Source organism: Stegostoma tigrinum, unplaced genomic scaffold (genome assembly GCF_030684315.1).
Source record: "Stegostoma tigrinum isolate sSteTig4 unplaced genomic scaffold, sSteTig4.hap1 scaffold_90, whole genome shotgun sequence".
Lineage (NCBI taxonomy): Eukaryota > Metazoa > Chordata > Chondrichthyes > Orectolobiformes > Stegostomatidae > Stegostoma > Stegostoma tigrinum.
The window spans coordinates 602,267-618,050 of record NW_026728815.1 but is presented as its reverse complement, the minus strand read 5'-3'; the positions used below and the strand labels follow the sequence as shown (position 1 = coordinate 618,050).

The 15,784-nt window shown below is 45.2% G+C and overlaps 1 long non-coding RNA gene across 1 annotated transcript; it reads right to left on the bottom strand.

The window, feature by feature from the left end:
* Nucleotides 1–211: 211 nt before the first annotated feature.
* On the bottom strand, nt 212–15,140 carry LOC132209386 (uncharacterized). Its single transcript, XR_009445478.1, has 5 exons — nt 15,081–15,140; nt 14,093–14,224; nt 7,540–7,646; nt 6,558–6,719; nt 212–3,024 (listed from the first exon to the last, which is right to left on the bottom strand). It is a non-coding gene; the product is annotated as an uncharacterized LOC132209386 (long non-coding RNA).
* Nucleotides 15,141–15,784: the final 644 nt, after the last annotated feature.

Below are 15,784 nucleotides of genomic sequence, written 5' to 3'. Positions count from 1 at the left end.
GACAGGTTTGGGAGGTCTAACGAACTCTTCCTGTTCATGTGTAACAGGCTCAAGAGGCTGAGTGGCTTCTTGTTGCTCTGTAAGAGTCTCGAAAGGCTGAATGGCCTCCTCTTATTTCTGTGTCACATGTCAATTTTGTTTTCGGAGACCCTCACAGACTTGCTGCAATAACAAGACAGTGACCTGTTTAGAAAAAAACACAAATCCCTTTGTTACCAAGCAAGTACAAGCTGTGGAGAATCACTGTAGTTACCCAGCACAGAGTGCAGAGTCTCGCAAGCAATTCTCCCCGAGCAGCGGACAGTCCCCGCTTTTTATACTTTACAAAAGACATGATACAGAAAACGATTTCACAATTTACCATGACACGATACATAAAACAATTACTACAAACAGACAAAAACAGGATACCAAGCAATTATTACATCAACAACATAAAAGACCAGGATACAGTAGCGATTGCTTGTGAAGTAGCTGCTAATGGCAAGAGGCGATTTCAAGTTGCTGTCCGGGACAGATTCTGATTTCAAGTTGCCAGTGTGTCTGGCTAGAACCAAATCAGTGCCCTGGCCCCGTTGCCAGCGACAGGAGTTACATGCTTCAGAGGTTTCATACCTTTACAAATTTTCCCCACCTAACCCTATTTGAAACAGTTTGGTTCTAATTTTAATTCAGTCAGGAAGCTTAAGACAGTGTCTGCATACCGATGTGTGAGAAGAAAAGGAGTTACAAAAGCTTTACACTGAATTCCTAGCTGGGCAGGAAGCTTCAGGGCAGTGCATGCATACCTATGTTTCGGTAGATAAGAGTTTACTTCTATAGATTAAAGTCTCTTATCTGCATTTGATTCCTATACAAAGACTTTAATTTATAGAAGTATAGAAATCAATGAGATGTTATCACATTAACAGCTCATTCCCTCCTTCTATCATTTCATGATAACTTATAACAGGGCCGAGAGGAGAGCTGCTAACCTGTCAAACACAAATCTGCAGCAAGGGCTCATGCATGCCATAAATGTACAGCAGGCAGCTATGTCAACCACTAGAACAACTGACCCATGCAGCAAATATGAACCCCAAGAACCACCCAGAAGCCATCCCAACAAACCCTGTCCAGGCTGGACTCCCTCACTGTACTGTTCCAACTGCCCCTGTATGGCTTGGATAGCCTGGGTAATGTTATAGGACTCGTTGGTGACGTGGGTAATGCACTTGTCCCCATTAATAGTGCATACACCTCCTTGCTGAGCCAGCTGATAGTCCACTGCATATTGGGTTTGCTGATCATAGAGCCAAAGTTCGGCTAATTCTTGGTTGACTGCCTCCAATGCCGTCATTGTGCTGTTTCCCAGGGCGGTGAGTCAACATACAAGGTAATTTCGAATTTTCCTTTGTGGCCACCACCCCAGGAGAGCATCCCAAGCCGACAGTCCCAGGAAACCATATCCTAAGGAAGAGCCCAACACAACTGGATTCTGCCATGCAGCGCAAAACCCCCAGCTCAGGAATCGTGTGACAATTCGCCATTGAATTTGTACTTGTTGGGGACAAGGGACAGTGAGGGGCTCAATGGTCCCAACAGCAAACAGCACTGGCAGAGTTGGAGTGGTAGCAGTGAAGGTCTCGTTAAGAAGGCAAACAGACTCACGTATTTCTTGATAGCTGTGCCAGGAGGACTGATCCTTACGTGGATGGAAACTTGCGGAGTTAAATGGAAATGACCCATAGTCTGTTTCTACATGAGTGCCATTGCAATCCCCACAACTCTACTGTATGCCCGGGGTCACAGATATGGGCTTAGATTCTAAGCAGGGGCAATTCAACAATTCTCCTATAGTGGTGCAATTTCTCTTTATGCACCGATGGGGCCAGGAAGTATTTTGGGGGTGATGAGTAACGAGAGCAGGCACGCAACAAGTTCCAGTTCCATTAAAGCAAAACAGATAGCTGTTGGGATTTGTACAGCTAGCCCCTTCCTTCCCATGCCCAGGTCGAGTGTCCACACAACCAGAGAGACCACTAACTACCAGTTTCACACATGTACCCTGCACACCTGTGTCCAAGATCCCCTCTCCCTTCAGCAAGGCTTACCGGAATACTCTATTTCATAAAGCTGACTAGGGTTCCAGGCAGATGTTGCCACAAATAATGCTTCTACAGATCGTGCCAACGGGTAACATGCTGTCCGATTCCCGTGCAGCCGTATGTGTGTTTTATAAAACAAAATTGTCCTGCTGGCCATGCATGGTCAGACTAATACTCAGTCCAATGGTTAACTGCATGCCGATGAGGAAATCCATCATTTAGAGTCACTTAAGTGGATCCAGCGATTCTGTCCTTTAACTTTAAGAGCTGTCGGAGTCTGAAGAAACACTTGGTACGGTCCTTTCCACCTTGGGGCGACCCCAGTCCCGGACAAGTACAAAATCTCCAATCTGCGGCCATGATGATCGATCCTGAATCTCGAGGCCTTGTTCCGGTGTCTGCGGAGGTGGTCCGAAGGCGCACTTCACCGGCAAATGGAGAAACTTTCAAGATGATGTTAGTTGTCAGAAGTGTCTTCGCATTTCTTCTCCCATCACATTTAGGTCTGTTTTGCTGGGTGGGCTGGTATTGGCATCCCATGTTGTTCTGCTGGGTCAGTCATAGACTATTCCCGCTGCTGAGAGCCCAGTAGTAGAGTGGGGTGTTATTCGCATGTGATACAAGGCTCGTGGCAAAACCTTTAACCAATTAAGGCCGGTTTCGGGTGTCAACTTGGTGAGTTTGGTTTTAAGTGTTGCATTAGCTCTCTCTACTATCCCTGCTGCCCGAGGGTGGTAGGCACAGTGGAATCGTTGTTGGATGTGTAATGTACCACACAGTTCCTTATTAATTTTCCCCACAATGTGAGAGCCGTCTTCCGAACTAATTTGTCGCGGTACTCCAAACCTTGGTACTATTTCAGTTAATAACAGTTTTACTAGTGTTGAGGCTTTGTTGTTTGTCTTTGGGAAAGCCTCTATCCACCTACTGAATACATCTACGATGACAAGACAATATTCGTCACAGTTTACGCGTGACAGTTCAATAAAATCTAGCTGAATGCATTCAAACGGCCCACCTGGCAAGGGTGCTTTTCCTGGTGAGCGTCTCACCCCCTGACCCACATTGTTTTGCTGGCATGTGGGACAAGATGCTATACGAGACTGGGCTGCCTCAGTCATTCAGGGTTGCCACCAGGTACGTAGCATAATACCACTCATTCCCTCCTTGTCAATGTGGGTGTCAGAAGCACACAGTCACCAAGCATAGGTAATAAAGTATCAGGTACGCACACTTGGCCGATTGGTGTAACCCAAAGGCCTGAGGACGCAGAATGAAAACATCCATGCGTCTTCCAAATATTCTTTTCAGAAGCAGGGGCGTCCCCCTGTAAGTGCCGAACAGTGACCATGTCTGGCATGCCCGTCTTGTCTGAAGGCGTGCGATTTACCGCCTGCTTGTTCATAGAGGGTATCATAAAAATTTGGTCTGCAGCAGCCTGTTTAGCAGCCAGAGCAGCCCAAGCGCTGCCCCGAGTAACTACTGAATCAACAGAGGCATGGGCAGCGCATTTGAGAATAGCCAATTGTTTAGATTTAAGTGTGAAATTGTTTAGGGAGGAGGAATGCCTGGAGGTTTTCAACAGACAGGGAATCCTGGGTGGGTGTACCTGAGGACGTTAAAAATCCACACCGGATCCGGAGAAGGAAGTGGGGCATCAGTAAGGGCCAGGCAGGGAGAGGTTAGAAATTGGTTCCTCAGCAGGCAGTCATGCGGGGGTTCGCTCAGAAATGTGGCTGGGTCAATACTGGAGCAGGAAGAGATAAGGAACAAATCGCAGGGAGAACCTGGGAACAAGGGGGTAATCCCTGAGATACAGTGTCCAGATGAGTGGAGTAGGAGGCAACTGGTCGTTATAATTCAAGTTTAAAGGGCCTATTGTAAACCTGTCAGTTTCGGTATGATGTCTGTGCGTGTGTAAGTGATGTAGTACCACACGGGGTAGGGCAGTTTCAATACCCACTCCGCATGACGATTGCTATCAGTCAGGAGGAAGGGCAACAGGGTGAGCACACAGGAGGAATCTCTGCCCCGTGTCATGTCTCATTTGCACAGTGTCACCATATCCCATTTACCAAACTGAACCAGGGAGGCAGTGTGGGCACTAACATTACAATGGTGTCCTGAACTTAGAGAGTGGCAGGAGGGGAAGGAAACTAAAGTTCGTTCAAAAATTTTCAAGCTAGAGTTGGATTTATACATGCTAAAAAAAACCCCAAAAATTTACCAGACACAAAAATCAGAAATTCTTGGGAAAAAAAGAATTAATGTTGCAGGTGGGCCCTCAGACCCAGCGGAGCCACAGCTATGGGAGAAACTGCAAGTTTCAAGAGGTATCCATTACCTGGAGAAATGGGCGTGAGTTTCAAAACAGTGGCGTGTGCCATTGATGGAAAGGCGCTCTCCTGCCTTAAAGCGACGGGGTGGGGTGGAATTTCACAGTGCTGGATATCTCGAATGGTTTCTGGTCTATCCCGGTTCAGCAGGACCAGTGCAAATTTGCATTTACTTTTACAGGACAACAGTACACGTGGAGCTGTCTGCCACAGGGTTTCCATTATAGCCCCAGCATTCTCCACCAGTGTATGGCAGACTGTTTAAAAGATTTCAGTGAGCCACACAGGCTTGTACAGTACGTGGATGACATCCTGTTGTTCACAGACAAGAGTGAGGAACATGGCCCCCTACTGAGGGAGTTGCTACATTTCCTGCGCAACAGCGAGTTGAAGGTAAACCCGAAGGCGGCACAGATAGGGTTGAGGGAGGTCAAGTTCCTGGGACTGACCCCTCGGGCTGGAGAGCGCAGCATAGATGCAGCACAGGCTCGATCAGGAGCCCTTGACATAATTAAACACATCTTTTGTGGCTTCCAAGGCGCATCGATTTGCATTGCATTTTGACCCCCTTGTTCTGGGCTCGGGTGAGAGTCTGAGATTAGGGAATTGCCGGGTTTATTTTCTGACAGGGGTCCTTCTTTAGGCGAGGGCTATTCGAGGATCTCTTCCAAACTCTGTCCTCACATTCACTATCCTCTGCATGTGAGTTGGGACGATCATATTCTTCGCTACTTGTGGAATCCCCAGGAAACAGTAAACAGTCGTTAGAGGGTCAAGGAGGCTGCACCCAGGACTTATGTCTTCCTGGGCTTCTCATGGGTTTTAAAAGGATCCTGTCGTCCCTCCTTTTGCTCACTGACCGTCTGGCCTGCGCCCTGTTTCCTGTTTCCCTGTTTTGTTTTAGATCTGGTATGACAGGAGGTTTGGGTCTGTACAAGCCGTGGGCTTGCCAGGGGATTCATGTGGGCTGCCTACTGAAGCGCTTGGAGATTCTATGGGAGGTTTAGTTTGGGCAGCGTACGGTGGCGGTTGCTGGGACTGATGGCGGTGTTGGGCTGCCTGCAGATGTAGATTGGCCAAGGACGGGTAGGGTTCTGGAGGGGGAAGCAGTCCCGATGAGGCACAGGGATGCCTTCCCCAGTCCTCCTCGGTCTTGCTCATCCATGTCATTAATTTGGAACATCGGCATGCCAGATACGTTAGGAGGTACCTTCGATTTTTTTTTGTTTTCTGTCAATGCGGCCTGCCGCTCTAGCCCCCATTCCTTGTCTCGTTGTTCTCTCTCCTGTCTTTCTTGGTTAACTCTTTCCCTTTCATCGTCTCATGATCCTCACACTGCAGTTTTAAAACTTCCCAAGTTTTTGGTTTCCCCTCGTTATCACAGGCACTGATCCCTCTGCTACGTGCATTATCCACCCAACTGGCCAGTTTTGATTTTTCAGTCAGCTCCTCAGCTCTCTTTCTCTAGAATGACATTAACCCTTTCCAGTGCCTCTCCTGCTTTAGTGCATAGATCGATATCCCGCGTTCTCCCCAATGGCCAATTCTCATTTCCCAATCTTTTGTTTAAGCATGCTGACAGGCGTCTGTACTGTACTTCATTTTCGGGATTATCCCAGCATAATCGATGTAAAGGAGTGCCAACACCTCATTTATCCAGTGTTTGTCCCATTTTTTCCTTTGCTTTTTTTTTATTAGCGCTTTCACTTTTTACTATCCCTGTATACTACCGCAGTGCACTTAGTCTCAACACCCACTTCAGGGTCCTGACCTTCGCGTGGGGGATTTCCCCTCTTAACAACCGGTCGAACGCAGGGTGGTGGAAACAGACAGACACGGTAACTACACTGTACCTAGGTCTTACAAGAAACGCCCTACCTTTTCCCTATTGCCCGACACAGGATTTCACCCCCCGGTCACCGGGTGAAATCTATCCTCCTGGATTTATAAAATTACCCGTTATCTGACCTGGGGACTCCAACCCCGGCCACCAGGGGACTCGAACCTCCAGGCATCAGGATTTAGCAGTGTTCAAGGCCGTGAGTTATCCTGGGTTCCGTCAGTACAGAGACACGCAGGGATGAGGGGGTCGCACAGATGGCAGGTTAGTAAGAGAGACCAAGGTGAATCGTACCTTGCGGGCCCATCTGTCTGACTCCACTGACACTCGAACGATCACTTATTCAGCCCTCCAGGTGAGACTGCTGTACATGTTGGAACCCTGCTCTTGCGCCAAATGTCAAGTTCGTTTTTGGAGACCCTCACGGACTTGCTGCAATAACAACAAGACACTGACCTGTTTAAAAAACACAAATCCCTTTATTACCAAGCAAGCACAAGCTGTGGAGAATCACTGTACTCAGAGTGCGGAGTCTCGCAAGTAATTTTCCCCGAGCAGCGGACAGTCCCCGCTTTTTATACTTACAAAAGACATGATACATAAAACGATTTCACAACTTACAATGACATGATACAGAAAACGATTACTACAACAGACAAAATCAGGATACCAAACAATTATTACATCAACAACATAAAAGACCAGGATACAGTATCGATTGCTAGTAAAGTGGCTGCTAATGGCAGGAGGCAATTTCGAGTTGTTGACTGTGACAGATTGAGATTTCAAGTGGCCAGTTTGTCTGGCTAGAACCAAATCAGTGCCCTGGCCCCTTTGCCAGTGACAGAAGTTACATGCTTCAGAGGTTTCACACCTTTACAAAATTTCCCCACCGAACCCTATTTGAAACAGTTTGATTCTAGTTTTAATTTAGTCAGGAAGCTTAAGACAGTGTCTGCATACCGATGTGTGAGAAGATAAGGAGTTACAAAAGCATTACACTGAATTCCTAGCTGGGCAGGAAGTTTCAGGGCAGTGTCTGCATACCGATGTGTCGGTAGATAAGAGTTTACTTCTATAAATTAAAGCCTCTGCGTAGGAATCAAATGAAGACAAAAGACTTTAATTTATAGAAGTATGTAAATGAATGAGATGATTTCACATTAACATCTCTCAGACAGTTTAACTGCAGGTCCATAACAGCGAAACATCAACAGTTACTTAGGGCTCTGAAACTATCTGTATAGCTTCTGATAGTCATGTAAGTATTACTCACCCAGCTGTGAGCTGACGGTGGGGTAGAGAAGCTCTGAAGATAGTATGGAAGTGGCAGTCCTGTTGAAATTCGAGGACTCAGAACGTTGACAGAAACTGAACAGCATCCTGTTTTGTAGTAAGTAACTGACATTGAAATTTATTTTATATCAATGTTACATGCAACCATTCTGATGTGAAAATGCCTTAATATGCCGTTTCCGAGTAGCTGGAAATGGAAGAGTGTCTCCGAGCTAGGCTTATAGACCTCTTCCGCATGCATGCGGCACAAGTTTGAATAAATTCACCTTATAAAATACAATACACCCTATATCCTGGCTCACGTCAGCTTCCTGTTTTAATCAGCAGCTCCTGACAAACACTTTTCCCTCTTTCCTGCCCAATCCATCTTCCTCAGACAACCCACTGATTCCAGGTTTCAATCTTGTAAACCTCCTCTGAGCCACTTTGAATAAAACAACAGAAGACCAAAACCTGCATATGGTATTCGAGATTTGGTCTGACCCCTTCCTTGTACAAATGAAGGAGAACATCATTTCACTGATTATTATTTGTTGTCAAAGTAAGGGAGATGGCCTCGTAGCTTTCTGGGTTTCAGAGAGATCTTGATCAATTGGGGCAATGGGCTGAGGAATGGCAGATTGAATTTTGTTTGGATAAATGTTTGTTTTACCACAACGCAATACTTCAAAAGGCAGGACTGACACAATTAATGGTTGGGCTCTGGGTAGTGTTGCAGATCAGAAAAAACCGAGGGTTTCAGGCACATAATTATTTGAAATTTGCATCACAGGTAGACACGGTATGTGGAAGGCATTTAGCACACTTATCTTCATTGCTCAGGCCTGAGTACAGGAGCTGGGAAGTGATGATGGAGAGTCCTCTTCTGGAGAACTGTGTGCTGCTCTGGTTGTCCTGTTCTGGGAAGAATATTGTTAAACTGGAGTGGGTTTGGAAAAACACTTACCAGGATATTGCCGGGAATGGAGGCGTTGAGTTATAAAAATACGCTGGATTGGTGGGAACTTCTTTCACGGGAAGGTAAGAGGTTGAGGGATGACCTTATGTAGGTTAATAAAATAATGAGACACAGATAAGGAATAACAAAGGTTTTATCCCTCAGGTGGGGGATTTCAAAACCAGGGGCATATTTTTAAAATGAGAGGAGAAAGATTTTAAAAAAGACATGACGGGCATCTTTTTGTTTTATATAGAGTGCTCAGTGTGTGGAATGAACTGCCAGAGGAAGTGAAGGATGTGGGTGGTTACGATGTTTGAAAAACATTCAGGTAAGTACATGAATTTGAATGGTTTGGAGCGAATATGGGCTAATTGCAGGAATTTTTTTTAAATAAGGAAAACATTGCTGCTATCACTAGAAGAGATGTTTCTGAAAAATCATCCCATGAAAACATATGCTGAAATTAGAAATAAGAAATAAGAAATAAGAAAGGAACAATCATCTGATGGGATTGTACCATAGGCTTCCTCATAGTCAGAGGGAAACTGAGGAACAAATATGCAGAGGGATCTCAGATATGTGTAAGAATAACAAGGTCATAATCGGTGATTTTCAGTTTCCAAACATTTAATGGGACTGCCATAGTGTTAAAGGTTTAGATGGGGAGTATTTTCTGAAATGTGTTCAAGAATTTTTTCTTTATCAATAAATCGATGCTCCTATGGAAAAAAAAAATAAGGCGTAGCAAGTGACTGAAGTGACAGTACAGGGAAACTTTGAGTCTTGTGACAGAATTACTGTCAGTTTTAAAACAATTATGGAACAGGATATGCCTTCCAGAAAAAGAAAAAGCTTTAACTGGAGTAAGGCAAATTTTAATGCTGTAAGAAAAGAACTTTCAACACTTCTGAGGAAGGATTAACAGACCCACAACATTAACTCTGATTTGTCCTTCACAGATGCTGCCAGACCTGCTAAGCTTTTCCAGCAGCTTCTGTTTTGATAACTTTCAAACGTTGACATGAGTAGACGGCAGGGATAAGGATGTCTGATAAGTGTGGGGGGGCTTTCAAAAATGTGACAATTCAGAGTCATTATGTCCCCGTAAGAGTGAAAGGTAAGGCTGGTACGATTAGAGAACAATGGGTGAAAAAAGATACTCAGGTTTTCGTCAAGAATAAAAAAAAATAAATTAGTAGATATAAATAAAAACTCGGCTCAAATAAATCTCTTGAAAGTGTAAACAGTGTTAGGGGCATTCTTAAACAGGAGATCAGGATGGCAAAAAGGTAACATGAAACTGCCTTGGTTGATAAGCTTAAGAATAATTCCAAGAGTTTCTGCAAGTGCACTAAGAGCAAGAGAGCACCGAGAGAGCAAGCAGGGCTCCATAAAGATGAAAGAGATCAACTCTGTGTTGAGCATCTGGAGAGGAGAGAGATTTGAAAGGAATATATTGCATCAAGTTTTACTGTTGAGAAAGAAATGGAGGGGGGACAAGTCAGGGGTCGAAATATTTTGGTTTGAAAACAGCTCACGGAGATGGGGGAGATTTTTAACGAGTATTTCTCCTCAGTGTTTACTAAGCAGAGAATCATGGATGCTAAGGAAACAAGGGAAGCAAGTGGGGATGTTTCGGACCATCAAGGTGGCGTTTGCAACCTTAAAGCACATTAAGGTTGTTAATTCCACTGGACCTGATGAAGTCCATCTTTGGACACTGTGGGAGGCAGGGGAAGAAACTGCAGAGGCCCTTGCAGAGATTTTTCCCTTCATCTTTTCTCACTACTGAAATTCCAGAAGACTGGAGGTTGGCTAATGTTGTCCCATTGGTTAAGAAAGGTAGCAAAGACCAGCCAGGGAACTACAGGCCAGTGAACCAGTGGTAGACAAGGTATTGAAGATGATATTTAGGGAGTCGATCAACCAAAGCTGGGATATTCAAGATACGATGAGGGATTGTCAGCATGATTTTGTGCACAGGAATCATGTCTGACAATCTATTCAAGTTTTTTGAGGAGGTAAGCAAGAGAATTGATGAGATTAGGGCAGCGAATGCTGTCTATATGGACTTTAGTAAGGCCTTTAACAAGGTCCCATACAGCAGCCTGGTCATGAAGGTTCGGTTGTGTGGGATCCAGGACAGCTAGCTTATGGGATTCGAAATTGGGTTGACGGTAGGAAGCATAGCGTGATGGCTGAATGTTGGTTCTCGGACTGGAGGCCTGTGGCTAATGGTGTGCCACGGGGGCCGATACTGGGACCTTTGTTATTTGTCCCTTACATAAATAATCTGGATGTGAATGTATATGGCACGATTAGTAATTTTGTATCATCTGCAAACTTAAGAGGTATCGCTGAGGTATCAAAAATTACAGGGGGATTGTGATCAGATGGGGAAGTGGGCTGAGGATTGCCAAATTAAATTCAACACAGCTAAGCGTGAGGTGTTGGCCTTTGGAAAGTTCAGCCAAGGTAGGAGTTATACAGTGAATGGTAAGGTTCTGAGGAATATTGTGGAGCAGAGAGACCAAGAAGCACAAGCGCATAGTTGGTGGAAAGCAGCATCACAGGTAGACAGGGTGGTGAAGAAAGCATTTAGCATGCTGGCCTTTTTCGGTTGATGCATTGCATTTAAGAGTTGGGACGTTATGTTAAAGATATACAAGTCATTGGTGAGGCCACACCTGCAGTGTGGTGTACAGTTTTGGTCACCCTGTTACAGGAAAGGCACAGTTAAACTGGAAAACGTGCAAAGAAGAGTTACAAGGATGTTGCTAGGAATAGTAGGCCTGAGTTCTGAGGAGAGGTTGTCCAGAATTGGGCTTTATTCCTTGGAATGTAAGAGAACGAGCGGTGACCTTACTGAGGTGGATAAAATCATGAGGGGCTTAGACAGGAAGAATGCACGGCGTCTTTTTCCCAGGGATGGGGAATGGAAAAGAGTGTACAGATTTAAAGTGAGAGGGGGCAGATTTAAGAAGGATGTGCGGATGTCCAAGATTACAAAGAGATCTTGATTTATAGGGTTAAGAGGCTGAGGAATGGCAGGTGGTGTTTAATTTGGATAAAGGCGAGGTATTTCATTTTGGTAAAACAAACAAGATCAGTATTTGTACAATTAAATGTAGGGCCTTGGGGTTAGTGTTGTCGAAAAGAGAGACCTCAAGGTTCAGGCCCTGAATTCTGTGAGGTTGGCGTCACATGTAGAAAGGGTGGTTAGGTCGGAGTTTAGCCTACTTGCCTTCACTGCTCAGGCCTTTAGAGTATAGGAGGTGGGACGTTATGTTGAAATTGTGCAGAACATCAGTGAGGCCTCTTCTGGAGTAATGTGTCCACTTCAGATCTCCTGTTCTTCGAAGGATATCATCAACCTGGGGAGGATTCAGCAAAGACTTAGCAGGAAGTTGCCAGGAATGGAGGTTGAGAATCACAAGGAGAGGCTTGATCGGTTGAGGCATTTTTCCACTGCAGTCTAAGAATGGAGGGGTGATTTATATGTATATAAAATCATGAAGAGTACAGATAAGGTGAATGGAAGATCCCTTTTCATTTGGGAGGGGAATTTCAAGACTCGGGGGCTGCAGAAAGCAAGCTGAAATGTTCCCTGTTCATGCCTGAATCTGGACAGTGCTTATTGCCATACTATTTGACGAAGGGCCAAAGAGATGGAGGTTAGGTGATGCTTCTCGTGGCTGGATTAACTTTCTACTCCTGGTGGCTTCATGCTACACTTACAGTCTATAGGTTACCAGTACTGGAGGGTATGAGTTATGAGGAGAGACTGGGACTTCACTGGAAAATAGGAGGTTGAGCATTGACTTGAGAGGTTTATAAAATCGTGAGGGGTATAATGTGAACAGCAAGGGTCTTCTCCCTTGGATCGGGGAGTCTAAACAACAGCGTAATTTTTAACGGAAGAGGAGAAAGATTTGAAGGGCAGCCATGAGGAGCTGTTTCAAACAGAGGGTTGTTTCTATGTGGAATGAACTGCCAAAGGAAGTGGCAGATGCAGGTACACTTCCAATATTTAAAAGACATTTGGACAGCTGCATGAACAGGAAAGATTGAGAGGGATATGGACTCAACTCAAGCAAGTGGGACTCGTTCAGTTTGGGAAGCCTGGTCGGCATGGACAAGTTGTAACGAAGGAGGCTAGAGAACTCAAATAATTTTTGATATTTTGAAAATAGTTCACATTACAGGAGACAAAGTGCTAAATGTCTTCGAAAATACAAAGGTGGATAAATCATCAGGACCTGATCGAGTGTATTCCAGGACATTGTGGGAAGTAAGGGAGGAAATTGCAGGAATTTTTATCAGCTGTAAATATTTGGTGGGTGCCAGATGACTGGAGAGTGGCTGATATTAATCCTTTGGTTTAGAAGGGATGTGGGAGAAGCCTGAGAACTATAAACCTTAAACTTAACACTGGAAAACAGTGACAGAATTAAAGTCAGTATGGATTTATGAAAGGGAAATCATGCTGGACAAATCTGCTGGAATGTTTCAAGAGTGCAACATTTAGAGTTGAAAAGGCAGTGGACATAGCTTACGTGGGCTTTGTGAAAGTGTTCAAAAGGTCCCACAGAAGAGATAAGCACGTAAATTTAAAGCATGGGAGATTGAGTATTCACAGGGATACAGAACTGTTTCGCACACAGAAACAGTCAGAATAAACAGTCATTTCTTGTGTGCCAGTCAGTAACCAGTGTTGTACGGTGGTCAGTGGTGGATCCCAGGTATTCATACAATCAATTAGTTATTTAAATGAGAAATGCGTCTCAGTTCGAGATTATCCAGTTGGATTACAAAACTAGGAAAACACAAGTCACTGACAGTAAGCATGCAGGTGTAGCAGGGGGTGAAGAAGGCAAATGGTATTTTGACCTGCAGAGTTAGAGCGTTTGAGTACAGGAGCAGGGATGTCTTACTGAAATTCTACAGGATCTTAGTGAGACCACACCTGGGATGGTATGTGTAAATTTGGAATTTTTATCTGATGAAGGAGCTTCTGGCTATGGAGGCTATTCGCAACAGTTGATCAGACTGATTCCTGGGATGGCAAGACTTACATATAAGAATAGGATGGATTGGTTAGGATGAAATTCACTGGAGTTTAGAAGAACGAGGAAAGATTTCACAGAAACCAATAAAATTCTAGGTAAATACAGGAAGGATGTTGTCAATGACCAGGGAGTCGGAGCTTCGGGGCATGGGCTCCGCTGTTCAGGATTAAAATGAGGAAATTTTTAAAAATACAGAGACTGGTGACCCTGTGAAATTTGCTGCCACAGAAAGCAGTCAAGGGCGAACACTGGATGTTAACAAGAATAAGATGATATGTATAGTTGTCGGGGCTTAAGGGATCAAAGGGTCTGGCACTAAAGTGGGAAGAAGCTGAGTAGAATGATCAGCCATGATCAAAAGTGACCAGCAGAGAAGGATCGAAAGCTACAATGGCCTGCGCCTGCTCCTATTTTCTATGTTTCTATTCTGTTGAAGGTGGAACATAAGAACAAAATGACAACAACTGACACAAAAAAACAGCACGACCTTATCACCACTGGATGAAAATCCTACAACTCCTTACCAATTTGCAACATGGGAGCTACATCACCACGTGGATTGCAGCAGTTCAAGAAAGTGCAGAGTGATTTTGGAAGCTTCTGCAGTGGCTGCTCTGTCTCTCATTTTCAATCCAGTTTTCAAGTTGTTGAATGTTCTGAGAAAAGTAACAGAGTATGTCAGAAATATCTTTGGAAGTTTGCTGATACTGGGGGAAGCAAGGGGTGGGATAGGGGCTGGAGGTACAGAAGTGGGTAGTGTTGGGGAAGAGGGACAATGAGAGAAACAACTGGCTGGATTTTGTGGTGGGGTGATGGGCAAAGAATAACCCCAATATCCAAACCACACAGCCCGACCCTGTTCAGCTCTCTCCCTCCATTATGTGGTCTTTCTCTGAGGCTCTGTCACACCAGCAGCCAGCTCAGCATCAAAGATGTGAATTTGGCCCAGTTTTGAAGTCCTTCTGTTTGACCACATTGTCTCCCAGACTTGCTGGCACCAGTTCTCAGATGCTGAAATTATTAATGGCCAAAAGCGTCTACACAGTTTTCAAATAAGAAACAACCTGCAATTAACTTCCAGGCCTGGCCTCAGAAACCAATAATTGATTTTGTATTTTTTTGGAGCACAACTGCTGCTCACAGCCCAGACGTCGCCGTTCAACTCTCAGATTCAAGCCAAACATTATTTAAAAACTCAGTGAGGGTGCTGACACAGGACACAGTGGAAAGACCTCTAACCAGTGAGTGCACATTGGAGTTCTGCTTTACTGAGAACACCTCTCATTGCTGTAATCACATTCTGAAGTGGCTTGACAGGGTAAAAGCTGACAGGACCTTCCCTCTCACAGGACAGTCTAGGCCTGTTTCAGGGAGGAAGCCTGAGGCTCTCTGCAAACTAAAAGCGGCATCGGAAGACCCCTGTTTGGGACCTGAGACCTAAACTGAGCAATCACGCAGCCCTCTTGCTGGAATACAGCACCGAAGCTGCCCTCCCCTTTAACCTGTCCTCACCGCTTGTGGCTCTCATGGAGAACCATTTCATTCCGGATATCCCTCTCAGTACGCATGCTCACAGTCACAATGAGCTGTGCGCATGCACCATAGCTGAATACGCCGGTTTGACATCGAACGACCAATAGCAAGCAAGAGGCTGGACAGAAAAGGCAGCGGAAATGCTTCTCCTCCAACCAATCAGAGGACAAGGGCAGGGCCCAGTTCTAAGTAGGGGTTACCAGACCGGAAACGTAAACTCTGTTCTGAGCAAGGATCACCAGACCCGAAACGTCAACTGTGTTTACTCCGTCACAGAAGCTGCCGGACCCGCGGGGCTTTGTTTTTGTTCACGTCATTCGCGCAGCGGGTGGGCGGGGTTATTCTTCCACCAACCAGGGGGAGACAATGGGAACTGCGGAAGCTGGAGAGTGTGAGATAACAAGCTGTGGAGCTGGATGGACACAGCAGGACAAGCAGCATCTCAGGGGCACAAAAGCTGGTGTTTCGGGCCTAGACCATCCTTCAGAAAAGGGGGATGGGGAGAGGGTTCTGGAATAAATAGGGAGAGAGGGGGAGGCGGACCGAAGATGGATAGAGGAGAAGATAGTTGGCTGTTGGTTTGTTCCCCGAGTTTGGCAAATGAATTACAAACGTTTCGTCTCCAGTCGAGAAGCCATCATCAGTGCGTAGCTGCTGCTGCGGAGGAGAAGATAGGTGGAGAG